Here is a 19,874-nt window from a genome sequence, read left to right on the forward strand (position 1 = left end):
CTGAATAGTTAATTTGCAAAATTAATACTTATCATGAACACTAATTAAAAGAATTGCTTTCAGGACCTGCCTTGTACAGTTTTGTGATGTAACCAATGGGCTGTGGGCTGCAATAGGGGCTGAACTGACGTCAATGGTTCCATGTCCTCTGCAAAGTGCTTCAGAACATTTTTGTACTCTATAAATAAGTAAAATTGCTAAATAAGTCACTTTCCGCAAGTAATGAAAGTGACCCAACCAATCTGACTTAACCCCTAAATGAACGATGAATCATGCATGATGATTGAAAACAGATGTCAGTGTGAGAAAGTCTGCAGAATCCACAGAATGTGCAAAGCTGCTGCTATAAGGAGAACCACATTAAATAAAAAGCTCCTTTCCAAGATTTTCTCAGCGTGAAGCATTATTGCAGTACTTCCATTACTCACCGTGTCTGAATGCAAAGTCTATTTCACCGCAAAACCTCCAGCTGAAAGACACGGCGCTCTGACAATACAATATGAGACGTTTGGCTGTGTACAGCTTGGCACACAGTCTGCAGTTCACAGCTTAAATTAGCCTTTGTTTTACCACACTCACTCCTCTCTGATGCCGAGTGACATTCTTAATGCCATGCCGTCAATCACTTCAATCTGTCGATTAAGCATCAGATTCCTCTTTATTGAGCTGTGTGCTTACTTTGCTCTGGCGTGACAAGTGCCATGTCACCTCAGACAAGGAGATTTATTTAACACTTAAGATAATGGAGGAATGGCATGTCAAGGTAAGGGTATCAAATGCAGGCTTTTCAAATCCTGCCAAATGGACCAGATCACTGGCTACTAACACTCTACAGCCGACTGCCTAATCTTTCATTCTGACAAGCTACTTGTGTGTGTCAATGACTTTTACCAGCTATAAGCACATAGAGGATCCCATGCATTTTATCATAGTTATGTGCCTGGAAGCAGGGAAACAGCAGATTATACTGTATATAAAGTGTAACTGCAGAAGCACAGATTATAAAGGTTTTTTTATTGCACTGGGAAGCAAGATATATTTAATATTTAGAAAAGCTAACAACCACTATCTCAAAGCCTTGTTAAGGTAAATTCAAATGGGTGGCACCTGTGTAATTTCCACACAGTTCAGCTTCCCAGCTGCTGAGGAGAGACCAGTATTTGGTTAAAGTAAATATGGGAAGGTGGGACTAATGGCTGACAAGCAGTGATCAGTGGCTGAAAATGGTGGCATGTCATGTGTGTTGGTAGATTGTCACCCTTCAGATGTGAGGGAATCGGGTAAAGAGCTGTTCAAGCAACATACCAATACGACTTGCAGATACCTCAAGCCACCTGACAATGGTAGGCTGTCCTGCTGTCCATTTGAAATTAGCCTAAAAGTAAACATGATGCTGCAGTTCCACTTCTCCCCATTTATACTACACAGCATATAGCTACAGCAGAAGCAAAATGACGCTTGTCTGATTTGTCTGTATGACCTTGTATCTGGCAGCAATTGTATGTCGGCATGAAGCTCACCCAACTTCTGGTTCCAACACAGAATAGCCAAGTAAAATAGCAAATAGCTTTAATGTTTTTTTTCAGCCAGTAGCCATCAATTTCTGGTACGGTGGTAATTCTCCTGTTTCTATCCCCCACCTGTTGGAATAACTAGATTGCCTGGCTAGACCAAGTCTGCATGAATAAAGTACCCTTGAAGCAGCTGAATAGGACATCTGAAAGAGGAACTTTAACCAAGGATTGAACTTCATCCCAATCAGCTGATGATACCTTTCCCATGATAAATCTTTACTTTTTCTTGAATAGATCATGAAGGGGGGGGGGGGGGGGGTTGCTGTATGACTAATATTGTGGTGAAGTCCCTCCCACAGTGCCCCTACCTTGGTGCATTGTGGGAAATAATGCTGGTTTCCAACTGCCAAGCATTCAACATTATAGCCAATCACATTGTTAGTAGTTGTGGTTATAGATAATGGAAGTTAGTTTCTTCTCCCCTGATGGCACAGGCATATTCCAAGATGACAATGCCAAGATTCATCATGCTCAAACGGTAAAAGAGTGATTCAGAGAACATGTGACATCATTTTAACACATGGACTGGCCACCACAGAGTCCAGACCTTAATCCAACTGAGAATCTTTGTGATGTCCTGGAGAAGAATTCCCACAGCAGTCCAGTTCTCCAATCATCTGTACAAGATCTTGGCAAAAAATATGCAACTGTGGAGGTAAACAAATGTACTGACATTGCAGAAGCTCATCGAGACGATGCCCCAGCCAAAGCTCAAGGCAATATTAGATTGTGTGACTTTTTGGGGGGGCAGACAGTATGTATCTATTGCAAGTTAGAGGAGTCATCAGGCAAACATTAAGAAAATGAGCGCTACTTACCGGGGGCTTCCTCCAGCCCTAAGCTCCCAGCACGTCCCTCGCCGCAGCTCTCCCTTCAGCCGTTCGCCGCAGGTCCGTCCCGGTCCCCGGCGATGACATCAGAGCGACCTGGAGGTCGCTCTGTTCTGCGCCTGCGCGATCGGCGCTGTCAATCACCCCCAGGTCGCTCTGACGTCGCCAGGGAACGGGACGGACCTGCGGCGAACGGCTGAAGGGAGAGTTGCGGCTGGGAGCTTGGGGCTGGAGGAAGCCCCCGGTAAGTAGCGCTTATTTTCTTAATGTTTGCCTGACAACTACCTTAAGGATGCCTTATGTCCTGCTATGCACTTTTTTGCACTTATTCTATATGAGGAATGCTGAACCCGGGTTCAATCTCTGTGGTAGCTCTTATATTGAGCTCCTCAGGTGATATTTGATACTTGGATGTTTAATAGTAATAACCATTACAGTGATTATCATGATATACTTATACATACAGTATATGAGGTATCTGACTTGGTTTTAAATGTTTTTAATTGTTTATATGGTGCTTTATGAAGATTGAATACATTTGTTATACTTTTTGCATATATACGTGTGGTGCTGTATATGGTCATATCCCTCCCCTTTGTACATGTATTGCAAGTTATGTAATAATCTAATCTGCATATTAAGCGGTAATGAAAAACCAGGTACAGCTGATCTGCGATGTCTGTGAAGACTTATTTATTCAGGTCACGTCAGCCACAAAGAAATGATGCACATTCAACTGAATACCTTTTAGTGTTCTAGATTAGAGGACCTTCCATCAGCACTACAAAAAAACTTCTGAAGATGTAATGAGGGAATAAATACTCAGCTCATTTCTACATACAGATAAATCAGTTACTTCAGGCAACAAGTAGTCTAGCCTAATTAACACTCATTATGCGTAAGTTAATAGTTCAAGCTACCTGACTGAAGAAGTGCATTCTATTAAAAAAAAAAAAAGTCTAAAATCAAGTCTGGTGAGGGTGTGTAAACTTTCAGAGCTGTGCCAGCAGCCTGCGTGATTGAGTGCAGTTGGCACAGAAGCAAAGTAAGAAGTGATTGAATCACATCCATGTTAAAGACAAACCCTCATTTTAAGTTGCACCAGAATTCACCTCAACTAAGTGCAAAACGGAACAAAGCAAATCTCAAGCCAAATGTTTTAATTAGTTTAAATTACAATTATTACTTTTGGTTTGGAACTGAATTTTTTAAAATGTAAAAATGTTTTGTGTGGCAATGCTTGCCAGCAGCTGTACACCTATCCAAGCAGGCATACAACCTTCAGTGCCTTCGTATTTTCCTGTTAGCAGATTAAAATCATACATTGCACAACACCTATTTCCTGTGAAATACTATAGATCCAACCTCCTCATGTAGATACATGTTTTAACATAGTGCAGAGATGCTGGGAAATGTAGTCTAGGATCTACTGATCTTTGTATTTTGTGTGTTACATTATCATTCTAGCTGGATTCATTTACCAGCTGACTCCAGAGAAGAGAAGAAATGTGTGTAGAGCTTGCCAACACACATGGCCTCGATTCATAAAGCATTACCTCATGCGGTAATGCTGAAAACAGCAGACTTTACCGACCACTTAGCAAAATGTCAATTCATAAAGGCTGTTACCGCATGAAAAGCTGACATTACCGACCAGGGAGATAAATTACCGACTTGGCTGCAGTTACCGACAACACATGTCAGTAAATTGTCAGCAAATGTCAATTCATAAAGCCTTCAACAAGCGGTAAGCCTGGCGGTAGTTACCGACACCTCTAGTGAGGTCTTAACACGTTACCGACAGCTCTGATGAATGCCAAAGTACAGAGATCCGAAGTCTGTTTGAGTCATTAGTGGAGAGAGCCAGAGAGCCCTCTGTGTGAATCATTTCAGCAGGCAGGGAAAGACTGTGTGACTCATCTGTCTGAGTCATCAGTGGAGAGAGTCGGCTGTGTGATTCATTTCTGCAGGGCAAAGAGAGAATCAAGACACTGCTCTACTCTACCGCTCAATGGGCTGCGGTAATTTACCGACCTCCAAGGGCAGCTGGGGAAATCTTTATGAATTAGCACACAGACCGGGAAAATACCGAGTGCGGTATTTTCCCGACAAGATTTTTTTATCACACTGCTGTTTATGAATCGAGGCCATAGGCATTCTGTCTACCACTTTGCTTCTATACACCACTTACATTAATTTATCAATCTGATTGGATTAGAATTTGCCTTATTCAGATATAAAATTACTTAAAGAACATCCGAGGTAAAAAATAAATTATGAGATAAACAATTGTATGTACCCTTCTCCTAAAAATAACTTTTTAAGCTATCCCACAGTTTTATTTTATACTTCAATCTAATTTTTAAGTTTTTACTGTTTCATGACCTCTTCTCAATGACACATTAATTGAAGTATGCCAGAGCTAAAATCTATGAACTATTGCCCCTTTTTATCTATTTTCTGCTCTCAGAAATCATTTTCTGAAAGGAAAGTGTTTCATGGCTATAATTCCTTATCAGTGAGGGTTACACTATAATCCGACCTAGACAGAAACTTGCATACCTGATTTTTAACTCTTTCAGGCAGAGAAAGTAAAAAAGGAATACAGCCTAGTTATTTGTGTGCTTGGCACTATACATACACATGTCTATCTCATCACGTCACATGTCACATGTCACATTGGGTATCCTTTAACCACTTCAGCCCTCAGTCTTTTCACTTTATGCATCCGAGCAATGTTCACCTCCCATTCATTAGCCTATAACTTTATCACTACTTATCACAATGAACTGATCTACATATTGTTTTTTCCACCACCAATTAGGTTTTCTTTGGGTGATACATTTTGCTAAGAGCTACCTTACTGTAAAAGCATTTTAACAGTAAGAATAAGAAAAAAACGGTAAAAAAAACATTATTTCTCAGTTTTCGGCCATTATAGTTTTAAAATAATACATGCCTCCATAATTAAAACTAATAATTAATAATGGGCAAATACAATGGGTATAGTATTTGCCCATTTGTCCCAGTTATTACACCGTTTAAATTATGTCCCTATCACAATGTATGACGACAATATTTTATTTGGAAATAAAAGTGCATTTTTTCTGTTTTGCGTCCATCACTATTTACAAGCTTATAATAAAAAAAAAAATAGAAATATTTCATCTTTACATAGATATTTAAAAAGTTTAGACACTGAGGGCCTGTACACGCAAGGTCTTTTGAAAAATAATGAAAATCGTGATGACCTGTACACACTGGTGCGATTCGTTTTTAGAAAAACACAATAGCAGTGCCTGCTGCGCTTTTTTAAGCTCAGTGCTTGAAAAACGCATGAAAAACGCAATGCAATGCGATTCCATTGCATTTTTCAGAAGTCAGTATCCCAGAAGACTCTGCAATTTCCTGATTCCTGTTGAAATGTAAGCTAGAAAAAAAAAACCCAAAGGATTCTTTAGCCAATCAGCAATTACAAAAAAAATGCAACCGCATCAAAAACGCAGGCAAAAGCGCATGCGTTTTTAAAAACGCATATGATGCGATTTTAAAAACGCATGCGCATGCAATTTTGCTTGCGTTTTTCAGTGTGTACAGGCCCCTAGGTAAATATTTGGGGGTTTTTTTATTGTAATTTTTTTTATTATTATTAAACATTTTACTTGGGTATATTTGGGAGGGTGAGATGTAAATAGTAATTTTTTTAATGTAAATATATGTTTATTTTTATTTTTTTTATGTAGATGTAGTTTTACTTTTTGGCCACAAGATGGCAACCTTAGGTTTGTTTACATGACGTCACTAAGTGTAACATGTACACTTAGAGGGACGTAGGGGGGCGTAGGAGGCAGAAAAAGCTAGGCTTCCGAGAGAAGCTGTCGCTTTTTCTGCGGGGGAGAGGAATCAGTGATCAGGCACCATGGCCCGATTCATTGATTCCTGGGCTAACGATCCATGGCCGGGAGCGCGCGTGCACGCGCAATCGGCTGCTGGAGCGCGCATGGCCTTCTGGACGTAGCTCTGCGTCCAGGAGGAGAAAGCGGTTAAGGAAAGGCATACATAAGGATATTTTAAAGAAGAGAGAGAACAGGGAGTGACTGGCACTCGTTGCACACTAACTATAGACAGTTGGAAGCTGAGCAGACTGTGCTCTCTACCTATGAGAACTCATGTTTAATAACCAAGAAGGAAAGCAGGTCCGGCACCAGTCTCAATGCTTCAGTAGTAATTTATTCCAACAGGTACAGTAAGGTCATATGAGAGTACAAAAGAGCGGCCTGACAGCCGTTTCGCAGGTCCCCCTGCTTCGTCAGAGGCCTATTGACTGGTGCCGGACCTGCTTTCCTTCTTGATTATCATAGATAAGGATATTCCATTGGATTTCTGCTGTTCTCTGATCTAATATGCAGAAGGGCATTGGGGAAGCTGGGGATAATGATAAATATCAGGTAGATATTTACTATTCACCACATTTAAAACTTGCATGTGAAACTTAAGTGCTATTATTACACTTCCCTCAGACTTTCAATTGTTTTTTTTTGTTTTTTGTTTTTTTTTAATTCCTTTGAAGAAATACTGCACACACTAAACTGACAGATGAAGTTTGACTAAAAGGAGACATCCAGTCCAGATACCGAATAACTGATCAATATACAAAATAAATATATATAAATAGGTTACCATCATTTCTTTAAGCAATTCAATAAAAAAAGAAACTCCTTTATAGATTCATTATACAGAGTGTATATTTAAAGCGTTACCAATTTTAATTTTACTGACTATGGTCTAAAAGTAATTAGAACCCCAAATTCAGTATCTCATACTATGGTTATTTTACATAAGACCAATAAAAAGATTAGGTTTCATACAGATTTGTTAACTTGAATGCAATTTTGAGACAAAAACTTTATTGAAATACTTCAAACACCTGAAAGCACTCCTCTGTAAAATCTCCCACAAAATTAAAAATCTAAAAAACCTATTTATCATGTATTACTAATACATGTGAAGCCTTCACAAGATTAGAAATCACATTATTTCCCCAATGCTGTGGCCTTAAAGCCCCATCCAGTGAAGAATTTGAATTAACCGTAAGGCCTCCTCCTCTTTCAGTAGACCATCAATATTACTAGAAGATTATAAATACCTTAAAGTGTACCGAAAATGGATTAAAGAAAAGCATTTACTGGTATACTTACCTGGGGCTTCTTCTATCCCCCTTCAGGCCATGTGCTCCCTCGGCGTCTGCTTGGATCGTCCATTGGCCATCCCAGTATATTGGCGGCAATACAGTATTACTGTGTATTGGTAAACCACACCGTTCCAGTGATGTTCAGTCTCGGCTGTTTAGTATGCAGAATTCTCCTCCCAGAACATTCTGGGAGACCAAGCGTTGTTTCTACTGCCTTCGGGAGGCATAACAAACAAACATTGCGCAGCGTTGCACTTTGCCAGACAAAAATGTTACCGCCTGTGATACATCTAAGACTGCAAGGGAGATAAAGATTTTTCAATGGGCAAAAACTGACTAAATAATCTGAATTGTGTCGATGTCCCAATATTTATGGACCTGACTGTATATAGATATAGGAAGTATTTCTGATGCTCAAAATCAGGATGATTACCATACAAGTGGGTAGCCTGTACATTTTACTACGTTCTACTGTATGTCACTGGAGTTCTTCTTTAAGGCTTTCCCGTCACCTTCCTTATAAAAAGGGCAGCTACCACAGCTTGGCAAAAGCAAAAAAATAAATAAAAATATAATAGTGGATACTGCTACAACCGCTGGCAGGATGTCCGTGGTTCCTTTAACCACAAGCAGCTCATCTGGCCCCTCATTTAAGTTCAGTCTGCTTTGCCAAATTCTAAAAGGAAAATCATGGACCGAGCTTATCCATCCGTTTCCATAATAAAAGCAAGGGGCTAAAAATACATTTCAGCAGAAAAACATTCCTCTTAACTTTTATCTGGCACGCTTCTGTCAACTATGAAGGAACTGCGGGCAGGAGATGAGAGTGGCTGCAATGGAAAAACCAATAGCTGAATACTCATAAGACTGTCATGAGCTCTGCGGAGTACAGTGCACACCACGGGCTCTGTGTTTCACTGATTGCAGCACAGTTCAAGATAAGGGCATCATATTAAGAAAGAAAATGTCAGATATATACTATATGACAAGCATCACTTCAACGAGTGAATGATGTCAGCAGTACAGAACATAGGATCAGTTCTGTTTCAAAATATTTATTAGATTTTCATTTCGTATAGAAAGATAATTACAGTCATGTGCGGTCGCAGACCGACTCATAACAGGGGTACAGCTCATGAACCAACATGAATTGTTATACAAATATAACTACTGAGGTTTCCATTCGCCTTGCCGTGGCATCTCAATCAAAATAATGGAGTATATTCATGGAAACTTTCCTACTAGGTCACAAGCGTTACCAAGAGTACGTGCCGGTGGCCTAGTGGCCACAAAGAGAGAGTGAAAGGATGTAAGAGGAAAGAAAGAAGAAAGAGGAAAGGAGGAAGACGTAAGGAAAGGGGAAGGAGGTGAGGGGAGGGGGTATGTCAAAAAGCAAGGTCCTGATGGGACATTAGTTGGGGCTTTTGAGATTTTGACAGATGAACTCTTTAGGTGAGGCTTTCTGATAGGCGCCAGGGTTCCCAGATTCTATTGTATCTGTCCACCTTATCTTCGAGGGTAGCTGCCATCCTTTCCTGGACCATGAAAGCGGAGACTCTTCTTTTCACTTCCAGGAAGGAGACAAATTGTGTCCTCCAGGCTCGAGCAATACTCTGTTTGGCCGCAACAAACACAAAGTGTGTTAGTGTTTGTTGGTCTCTGTTTAGAGTGTTTATTCTGAAATGCAAAAGGGCGGCCCAAGGATCCTTTGCTATCTGGACCCCAAACAGGGAGTGGAGGAGTCTGAAAATTTTTGACCAGTACCTGGAGAGCATCGAGCAAGATCAAAAGGTATGAACCATACTGCCAGGGGCCCCACAGCCTCTGAAGCAAAGGCCAGAGTTTGTGCTTGAAATATGTTTTAATCTAGTCGGGACCCAGTACCACCGCAGAAAGACTTTGTATGCGGATTCCACTATTGAGAGATTAATGGACAGATTCGGAAGTGCGGTTCAGGCCCTCTCCCATCCCTCTCTGGGCTTTGACCCTCTTAAGTCAGACTCCCATCGGGCCATGTACGAATGAGTGGGGGGACCAGGGGGTTCATTTAGAATGGTGTAGAGAGCAGATATAGTCCCTTTGGAGAAGGGATCCTTAGAACAGAAATGTTCAAATCTGGTTAGGGCTAGCGGGTAAGTTATTTGTGATGGTAGGAAGGACCTAAGCCAGTGGCGCAGCTGCATGTAGCGAAAACGCTCTGTGTTAGGGATTTTAAATTTGTCCACCAGCACTTCCCAAGAGAGAACACCTGAGCTGTCAGTTAATTTATGAATCTGCTCCAGGCCTTGATCCCTCCACCATCTAAAGGTGTCAGGTTTTGTAAGAAAGAGCAACAGGTCATCAGCAAATAAATTTTGCTTATGTGATATACCTGCTAGTTCCACTCCTGAGATCCCGTCTCTCTGTCTTATTGCAATGGCCAGGGGCTCCATTGCCAGGATAAACAAAATAGGTGACAAGGGTGACAAGGGACACCCCTGTCTCGTTCCCCTGTCAACAGGAATAAACTGACATGTGGCCCGCATAATGTACCCTGGCCGTAAGTCTGGAATATAGTACCTTGATCCAGGTCAAAAACGAGGATCAGTTCTATTAGCCAGAACATTAACCAGAAGCAGCGCCCTGTGTTGGAGTCAAGGAGACGGAACAATTTTAGGTACCTGGAGTCGGAAGTCAGATGATTTTTGTACCAAATACACAGACTTGGTAAGTATAAGACTAAAAAGTCGGTGTCAAGGAGTCAGAGCCATTTTGGGTACCTGAAGTCAGAGTTGGAGTCGGAGGTTTCATAAACTGAGGAGTCGGATGATTTTTGTACCGACTCCACAACCCTGGTTAGAGATTGACTAACTTCCACTGTCTAATGATAATCTGAAGTCTGAAAAAAAATAAATAGAAAGAAAGTGAAGTTGTGCTCACTGATCCCCACTTAAGCCACCCCCAGCTATGAGTTTCAGCTGTTCCATTGCCGTCATTTCATTAATGACCGCCTCCAGCTGGTAATCGGGTGTGTGTACAGTAGCCCCTGACCGACGCCCTGCAAAGCATCCGCCAGGCGGATCAACTTGGCCAAGCAATGGCCGATTCCTTTCTGCCTGCCGCTCCCTGCTCCCCAGCCCCCTGCAACCCTCCCACATAGCAACAGAGCATGTTGTGAACTTTACAGCTGACTTTGCATCATTTGCCCAGCGATGTTGCCCAAGGGATCGGGTCCCAGTCCATGACGAGTGACATCAGTCATAAGTGTGTACACACCTTTAAGCCTTGAACGCACAAGGCGATATTTGAGGTGATGTTACCCAGTGTCTGGCAACATCATTTAGCATAATCATGTTAAACGATGTTGCCCCTTGCAGCGATTGCGCGTCATTAAGCAAAGGACACGGCGGATCGGATTGTTAAGATCCCCGACGACTCCACGCAAAGTACTGTGATCACTTATTTCCAGTTCGCACCCGTCGCGTAGTTGTGTGATGTCACAAGCAGAGGCGTCGCTTGATGACCGTCATCAAGGGGACGTTGCTGGACCAGTCGAGTGACGAGTATGTAGCTTTAGAGAGACTAGAACTGCACTGTGACGGGCTCATTCCCACTATGTGAGTTGCAGTAAGTTTTGACTCACTGCACATAGTGTGCATTTTACGTAGTAGCATTTTACCATTCACACTACAACAGTGAGTTGCTGTGCATTGCATTTCAACTCGTCAGTAGTTAAAACTCATAGAAATGCACAGCAACTCACAACCCCATTGACATGTTTGTTTTTTTATTCATGCATTTCAACTCACTGACTAGTATGAATGCAGACATCAAACCAATAAACGTTGATTCAGGTGATAACGTTAATGAACAATTTACATGGTTTATTCCAAGCTTTCAAAACACATTTCTGCTCCTTGTCTAACACCGGACCACACTTCACTGACTAGTATGAATGAGCTCTAGGAAGGACTAGGATTGCACTGGGGCCACACTATAGCTGCACTCTGACATCTGGCAGGATTAAGGCCACACTATGTCTGACTTGGGTCTGATCCTGATATAAAAAAAAACAACATATTAAGCAGGGATGGTCAAGGAGATGCTATTTCAAGTTGATGCAAATTGTACGAGTTCTGGAAATTGACCAATCAAACTCAGCAGCTGCTGCATTTGACCTATCCATGTCCAAGCTGCATAAATTTGCATCAACTTAGAATGATCAACATCTCATTATCTATCTTTAATACTGAGCAGTACAGCAAACCTTCCGTGAAATGAAAACATGAATTGTTCGCCGTACTCTATAACCAAACACATTAACAGGAAAATATCCTTTCGTCTCTTTGAAATCATTCTATTTAATTGCATTTTAATTACAGCCTAACCAAGGTTGTGTTATTTATTAATATATCTCAGCGGCATAACGCTGGGAGGGGAGGACATTTCCACAGTACTCAGTGGGCTTCATGCGTTCATCATTTCAGAGCTGTTCCACTGGGCCGCTCTCACAGCCCTTCAATAGCATTTCTGAAGTCCCTTTGTAACTTGTAATACATTTTCATTTCCTAGTGCTGAATATTTGTTCTCTAATATGTAAACTTTGCCCTGTAATTACAGCAAGCATAAGACAGGAAATTGTTCTGCTCTGCCAGAATAATCCCACAATTCTGAGAACAATCAGATAATGAAAATATTCCTAATGGGTTGCTTGCAAGTTAATTATAAATGCACATACTGCAGCAACATTACTTTACTATACTAAGGTGTCTTTCTGTGGGCCTAATGGACAACTGACCTGAGAGGGATATGGAGGCTGCCATATTTATTTCCTTTTAAACAATATCAGTTGCCTGGCTGTTCCGCTGATCATTATATCTTCAATATCTCAATATCTCATCTGAAAAAAAATAAATATAATCTTTCATTCAGCAAATCTTGGGAGTTAAAGCGGATCCGAGATGAAAAACTAACTATAACAAGTAACATGTCTATATATCTTATCTAAAGTTTAGATAGTTTACACAGCAAATCTAGCTGCAAACAGCTTCAACAGTTTATGATTATTTATTCCTGTGATACAGTGAGAGCGGCCATGTTCTGTTTGTCACATTACACACAGGCAAGCTGATTTGTATCTCCAGCCCTCAGCCTGTGAAAACGTCACTCCCCTCTCCCCCTCCCCTCTGCCTCTGAACTCTCTGGCTAGTAACCTACTCCTCCTCCTTCCCAGACTGAGCTCCCATAAGCCCTTGCTACATGAGTCTGAGAGTGCCAAGGCACTGGAGAAGCTGTGGACGAGGCTTGTTTAGTTTATAGGGAATTAGTATTTGGCTTGAGGAATGCCCTATAAATTATATGAAAGGAACACAATTATGCAATGAGTAAAAGTTTATCTCGGATCCATTTTAAATTTGTCAGAAATAAATTGGCCCCAGCAAATTCCAAAGTGTTTTGCTGGCAGGTCATGATTAAAAAGTGCCAGAAAGAAACTTCTGTATTCCTACAAGAGACAGGAGTTAAACAAGCACAGTAGGCATAAATGTGAAAGCTATATATTCCGGAGAAGCTGTGATTTGAGAGCCATGCAGCCGTCATGTCAATCTACATTATTATGGGAAGCGTCCAGACATTGTAGAGAGAGGAACACACAAGTGACACTGAAGCTTGTCACAACTGATTAGAGAGAGTGCAGGGAGCCGCCAGGCAGGCCAGCCTCAACACATCCACACAGGGATGGAATGCACCAGCAAGGTTGGATAAACCCTCAGCACCTTCTGCCTGCTCTGCTATTTAAGAAAAGTCAGCAGAGTATTTAGTTGCTTGAACAGGCAGTGCAAGTTAAACAGAGTGAGGAGCCAAAGTAAATATCTATACAAGATGTGTGCTTTCGCCTCCTACTTGAAAAATCTACACTACACAATCACAATCTACAATCTCTGGAAGGTGGGGAAACACACATCACTCCAACTGTGGCTGCAGTCAGAAAAGGAATTTTAATAATCAATTACGTAAAGAACCCCAAAGAGCTTATTTTAGGCTGGTTTTACATGTAATTTTTGTGTTGTGGTAGAGATGCGGTGACCTTGCGTCAGAGTACGCAACAGGGTCATCTGCTGCAGTGGAAGTGACCAGGTAACGCACTGCTGACTTGAATCTCCTGTATCTATCCTCCACTTGAGCTATGTATGTATTGTGCCAAACCCAATTCCAGGCAGGACCCAGTCATGCTTGGCGAAAGAAACTATTCTGATTCTGATGACTGCTCCATGTCGGACTTCAATGTATTTTTTGTTTTTCTAAAACTGCCATTTCCATGTGTGTATGAAGTGAGACTAAGGCCTGCAACAGATACAAAAATGTATCTAAGGATCAGCTTGCCTTCAGGAACCAGACATATTTCTATGTACATTTAAAAGTGCCACATGTTGAGTGCGAGATTTTACAGATAGTATATTCTACTATCACCTGTTATCAATAGTAGAATATCAGTAATAATATCAATACTGCAATAGCCGTATATCTCTTTCTATCCTCACACTTACCGCCGCCTATTTATGCCTAACACCACCGCTTTTTCAGCTGTACCTACCGCGCCACTGCCACTTTATAAATACAATATTAATCATAATTATAACATACGCCATTGAGGGCAAAACACAAGGGGACAGGCTTCCTGTTCTTATGTTCCCTTATGAGAGACTCAAAAGATTAACAGGAAGATATACAGACCCCAAATAAGAAAAACAGACACCAGGCAAAGTCCTTATTATCACCCACTATATCTGTACATAAGTAAAACACATTTTTAACATACATTTTCTCTAAAGTACCACTAACGCGAAAAAAGTAATCAGTTAAAATCGGACAGAACTGACATGTTTTGGACTAGTCCATTTCCTCATGGGGGATTTGCAGTTGCTAAGTGTAACTGTCAAATTAGTATGCAAGTGAGTAGGGGGGCTGGCTAGTATCTTACTATTTTGACACTTAATTTAGCAACTGCCTTTTAAGAAATGCGTTTGAAAACAAAGAAAAAACTGGGAATCCCCCATCAGAAGAAGGACTAGTCCAAAATGTATCGATTCCGGCAGATTTTAACTTTTTACTCTTTTTGTAATAATGGTCCTTTAAGCCTGCTATTATCTAAATGTGACACAGAAGCAGTACTTAGTTGTATGTTTGGCATTTCCACTTTCCTGAATTGAAACAATTTTACATTTTAGAAAAAAAAAAACCTGTTCATAGACCATTCCCAAATAGCAGATCATACAAAACAATTTCAGTTAGAAAATCTGTAGTGTGCTTTTCCAGAGTAGAATGACGATGGCACAGATTGATATACTACACAAACAACCTCTTAACAAAGCCCACATTACCAATCACTTCAAAGCTGAAGTATAATCAGAATGATCAAAGCCAAAATGTGCCCACTTTTTCAACATGCAATTGTAACATTTTAAGTGTAACTTTGCAAAATTCACACCCTACTGCTAAGCATACAGAATCATGTAAAGTAAATGTTACACACTTAGCACCAATAGAAATACTGGCTTACAGCATAGAATAGTCGTGCTCAGGCAAAGCCTAGGAACATAAATGTACAGTATTAGTATTATTTAGTATTTATATAGCACAGTGCTTTGGAGTACCATATATATAATATTGTCACCAACTGTCCCTGCATGGGACTCACAAGCTAATCTTAAAATGTATAAATAGAATGCAGTGGCAGCTTTCAGAGCAGGTAAACTGTACTTTGGGACTTGTAATTTGTAAACAGGCAATATTACTTGTGCACAAAAGCAACAATGGTAACTGGGTAATGAAAAGTAGGAAAGCACATTTTTGTTGAATGTTATGTCAGAGTTTTGTTCCACCTTAATATATAAATACAGCAGCTTTCTAGTAAACATTTCTCATATGTCTCTGCTTGTCAGCTCAGTACAGTAGAGTTTCAGACCACTTTAACTATACTTGTACGCATCCTTTATTGTACCAATATGGAATCAAAATCTACTGACGAAGACAGAAAAAAATGTCCACCTATTGCTTACCTAACCCCAGCTGCAGTCTAGCAGCAGTGCAATGATTGTGCTCGCAGTTCTCTAGTCTTGGAATGACTCCTAAGCCTATCAGAAATCCAATGGAATAGGCAGCTGCTGTAATCGAGGGAAATTTACAGCCTCTGGTATATGTACCAATAATTGGTTGCATAGCTCTATAATGTGGATAAAGCGCCACCAGGCAATGATAATGAAGAAAGTGCACAGAGAAGGCAGTTATAGCTTATGGGTAAAACAAAATTACATGAGGTCACACCATCTTTCTCTCTCGTTTATGCTGTGTTTGGATAGAACAGCCTTTAACTGCTTACTGTTTCGCTGACATTGTGACAGCTCTAATGTAAGCCTTCATTGTCACCAAGACAAGGACTGAAGGATAAGAACAGAAACTAGACAGAAGTTCTAACACTTCCAACCTGTACAAAAAGAGATTCTTGGTGTTGTGTCCATGTTGGTAATATTTGCCCAAGTTCTTGTCAACTGGTACCAGAAAAATAAAAACATCTCATACAGGAGACAGGAAGTATTCAAGAGGAACTATAACAAGTTATAGTAGAACTAGTGACCTCAGCCCGTTTAAAAACGGGCTAGGTCTGTCTCCGCGCCTACCACGCGCATGCGCACTCCCGCCCGTCGCGCGCACCCGCTGCACGTGCGCGCGCACCTGCCGCACACCCAGCCGCCCGCTCGCACACCCGCCTGGCTGCGTCCCTCTCGTCCTCCCTGTGTGAGGCTGGGTCCATGCTGCACACATGCGCAGTAGCAAAAAGCAAGGACCCAGCTACACTGAGACAACTGTCCCTGCTACGCAAATATCCTAGTTTCAGAGTCAGAAATATTTTCTATAGCTACGGTATATAATATTGTACAGTGGTATAAAGCCCCGTCCTTTGACTAAGGCTTAAAGGGAACCTTAACTGAGAGGGATATGAATGTATTCTTTTAAACAATACCAGTTGCCTGGCAGCCTGCTGATCTCTTTGGCTTCAGAAGTGGCTGAATCACACACCGGAAACAAGCATGCAGCTAATCCAGTCGGACTTCAGTCAGAGCACCTGATCTGCATGCTTGTTGAGGGGCTGTGGCTAAAAGTATTAGAGACACAGGATCAGCAGGAGAGTCAGGCAACTGGTATGATTTTAAGAGGAAAAATGCATATCCTTCTCAGTTTAGGTTCCCTTTAAAGAAAGCCCGAGGTGGGCTCTTATAACATAGGCTACCTGATCCAGGGGGCTGAGAGGATCAGGTAGCCGCAAAAACCGCCGCTCCTGCGGGCCACACTGGCCCACTTTCACTTTTGTGACCTCTTGGTCACGATGCTGGAAGGAGAGAGATCTCTCTTTCTTAGCATGCAGGGAGGCGGGGGAGTGGCAGGGGGCATGGCCAGGGAGAGAGCTGCCCAATAGCAGCTCTGGAAACCCTGCAGGAACGCCCCGGAGGGGGCATGGTCGCTAATCTTGGAAGGCTATAGCACGGTGGGGGAGGGGGCGGCAGAGACTGGCGGTGGGGGGACACACAGGCATGTCATGAGGCAGAGAATATGCCTAAGTGTCCCATCTATGTGATCAGAGGATGCCACCTCTTCATCTCTGCCTCCTCTCCCTGCCCCTCTCCTATGCAACTTTGGCAGCCTGGGGACACCCTTGTCTTCAGAGTCGTTCGTAGCGGCAGGGAAGCAGAGCGTGAAGGCTGCAGACATCGCTTCTGCCAGCACCCACTCTGCAGGAAGGAACGGCAGGATTCCATGCCACTACGAACCACTCTGAGGGACACGCATGTCCCCTGTTGTCAAAGTTGCATAGAAGAGAGGCAGGGGGAGGAGGCAGAGCCGAAGAGGCCGCTTCATCTCACATTGTCGCCAGAGGAATTAACTAAATTAACCCCGTTAGATACATTTGACCAGCTAGAACCCGAAGTGGTCAGACTTCCAGTTCTGGCCGTAACATACTTACCTCACCGTCAGTTCCTCTCAGAAGCTCACCAATTTCTTCTTACAGTGACCCCTTCCAGTTCTGACAAGATTTTGTCAGAAATGAAATATACCAGTTGCTGTCAGTTATATATCAGCTGCTGTCAGTTACAACTAAATGTGCAAGGTAATGTCCTTGTTTCCCTATGGCTCAAGTAGACAATATAACAGTTTAACAGTGTGCTGACCAGGAAGCTGTTATGGGGTAATGGCCATTTTCAAAATGGAGGATAGAGAATTCCATCGATCACAGTGGACAAACAGGACGCAGAAGAGGAGAAAGAAATTGAGGAGTAGACCTCATGGGAGGTAAGTATGACCTGTGTATGTTTATTTTGACTTTTTATTTTCAGTTCAGGTTCTCTTTAAAGGTGGCCACACACCATACAATTAAAATATCTAATTTTACACCAATTCGATAAATACAATCGGGTTTTGCAGAAAAATCAAAAGTTGAGGTTCCTTTATTCATTTGAGAAATGTCCTGTTTGTTTTCAATAAAAGAAGATAGGGTGTGTTGGATTTTTCTGATCAATTTATATAAAAAATTATTAGCGAAGGATAGATTGACAAGTTCTTGATGTATAGACCCAAACATTTTTTCCTGAGTTTTCAATCATTTTTATCATAATCGAGGGAACATTTTGCACATGTATGTGGTACACTGGTCAGATATTTGCAATGTTATAATCAGTCAGAAAATTTGATTGCAAATGTCGAATTGAAAAGATATTTAAAAAAATAGTACGGGGTGTAGCCACCTTTAGCCTAGAGCATTCTGGGAGACCAGGTATATTTTGTACTGGGTGTAGAACTAAAAGTAAACGACCATTCCACAGAGTTCCCCTGCCAGTACTAAGTTGCTTCCTGTGATAAATTTCAAAAAGGAAATAGGAGAGGAACGATTTTCAAAAGGGGATACACTAAGTAAATAATTTATAAAATAATATTGTAAAAAAAGAAGTAATTTTATTCATCGCGTTATTTTCATGACAGTTCCTCTTCCAGACTAAGGGCTTGATTCACAAAGCCGTGCAAACTGTTTAGCACGGGTGTGCTAAACAGTTAGCACGTGAAGTGCCGTTCGCGGACTTTTGCGTGCGTAAAGTGCCGCTATTCGCGCGATCGCTGTCTTTTGCGCGCGCAATTTGCCGCGATTCTGTTTAGCACACCCGTGCTAAACAGTTTGCACGGCTTTGTGAATCAAGCCCTGGGTCTACACTATGTCAGAGCTGTACTGGATCCATATTGATGGATGTGTAGTAACCCTAGTAGAGTTTGTTGCCACTCCAGAATAAAGACATGCCATTTACAGTCCATTTTAGGCTAAATCAGAGGTAAGATGCAGCTTTAAAAGGGGGTAAAGAGGATGTTTGTATGGTTAAATCTGCGTTTGCTTTTAAATGACCAGGTTCTTTGACCTGTGGAACTTCAGGGGCCATTTTAACGAGTGGAAAGTATTGATATACACATGCTCTTGGGAGCGATTACACTCCAAGACAGAAGTGGCCCTTAAGACTTATGGAAGCCGATTTTTCTCCTGCAAGCCCAGATCAAGTTCTTAGCATAAGGGCAAAAAATGCTATGTTTAGCTGGCCAGAAATATAACTGATGCCATATATCCAGCAAGATTTTTTTTCATCTTATAACTTTATTTTAGGTGACTAGTTAACTGGGTGTAATGATGGGTACTTATGCCAAGTCTCTGATATGCTTTTCACCCCCAAAAGAATGCAGGGATGGATCTAGGGGGGGGGGGGGGGGGGCAAGCGGGTCTCTTGCCCCAGGCGCAGTTTGTTGAATTCTTAAAAAGGCGGCAAAATTTGGATGGGGAATGGCAGTTTAGGCGCCAAAACCTGACCTTGCCCCAGGCGCAACTTGGGGCAACTTGGTCTAGATCCGTCCCTGAAAGAATGCAATATTTACAAATAGCCACTCCCCTTTCCTTTTGTTTGTATGTATGTTTTTCTATGGTGGGTTGAGGGCTAAAACAAGATCATACTGAAAACTATAAGGACTTGCTCATTTGCAGCATTTCTTTACATATATTATACTGCTCCCTGCGCTACTCTGCAGAAGGGAACTATGAGAAATACAAAGTGGCTGTTATAAGCAGAGAAAGTTTAACAGCCAGACTGGATTCCATCACTTGGTAAAGGGCTGCTTCCCCTCAGCATATTAAGGGCACATATCCCAGGCTGTTTCACCTCAGCATATAAAGGGCACATATCCCATCTGCGCCCTTGTCTATGTGCTCAGTAGGGG

General features: G+C 41.7%; 1 protein-coding gene across 15 annotated transcripts in view; it reads right to left on the reverse strand.

The window, feature by feature from the left end:
* APBB2 (amyloid beta precursor protein binding family B member 2) overlaps positions 1-19,874 on the reverse strand; it is a 487,722-nt gene that overhangs the window by 412,895 nt on the left and 54,953 nt on the right. For 2 of the 15 annotated variants that reach the window (XM_068278492.1, XM_068278499.1), the window contains one exon: positions 12,373-12,474. The exons of the other annotated variants lie outside the window; for them this stretch is intronic. The gene's annotated coding sequence lies outside the window, so the exon portion shown is untranslated. The remainder of the gene's footprint in view (positions 1-12,372; positions 12,475-19,874) is intronic. 15 annotated transcript variants of the gene reach the window in all.

This window comes from Hyperolius riggenbachi, chromosome 1 (genome assembly GCF_040937935.1).
Source record: "Hyperolius riggenbachi isolate aHypRig1 chromosome 1, aHypRig1.pri, whole genome shotgun sequence".
NCBI lineage: Eukaryota > Metazoa > Chordata > Amphibia > Anura > Hyperoliidae > Hyperolius > Hyperolius riggenbachi.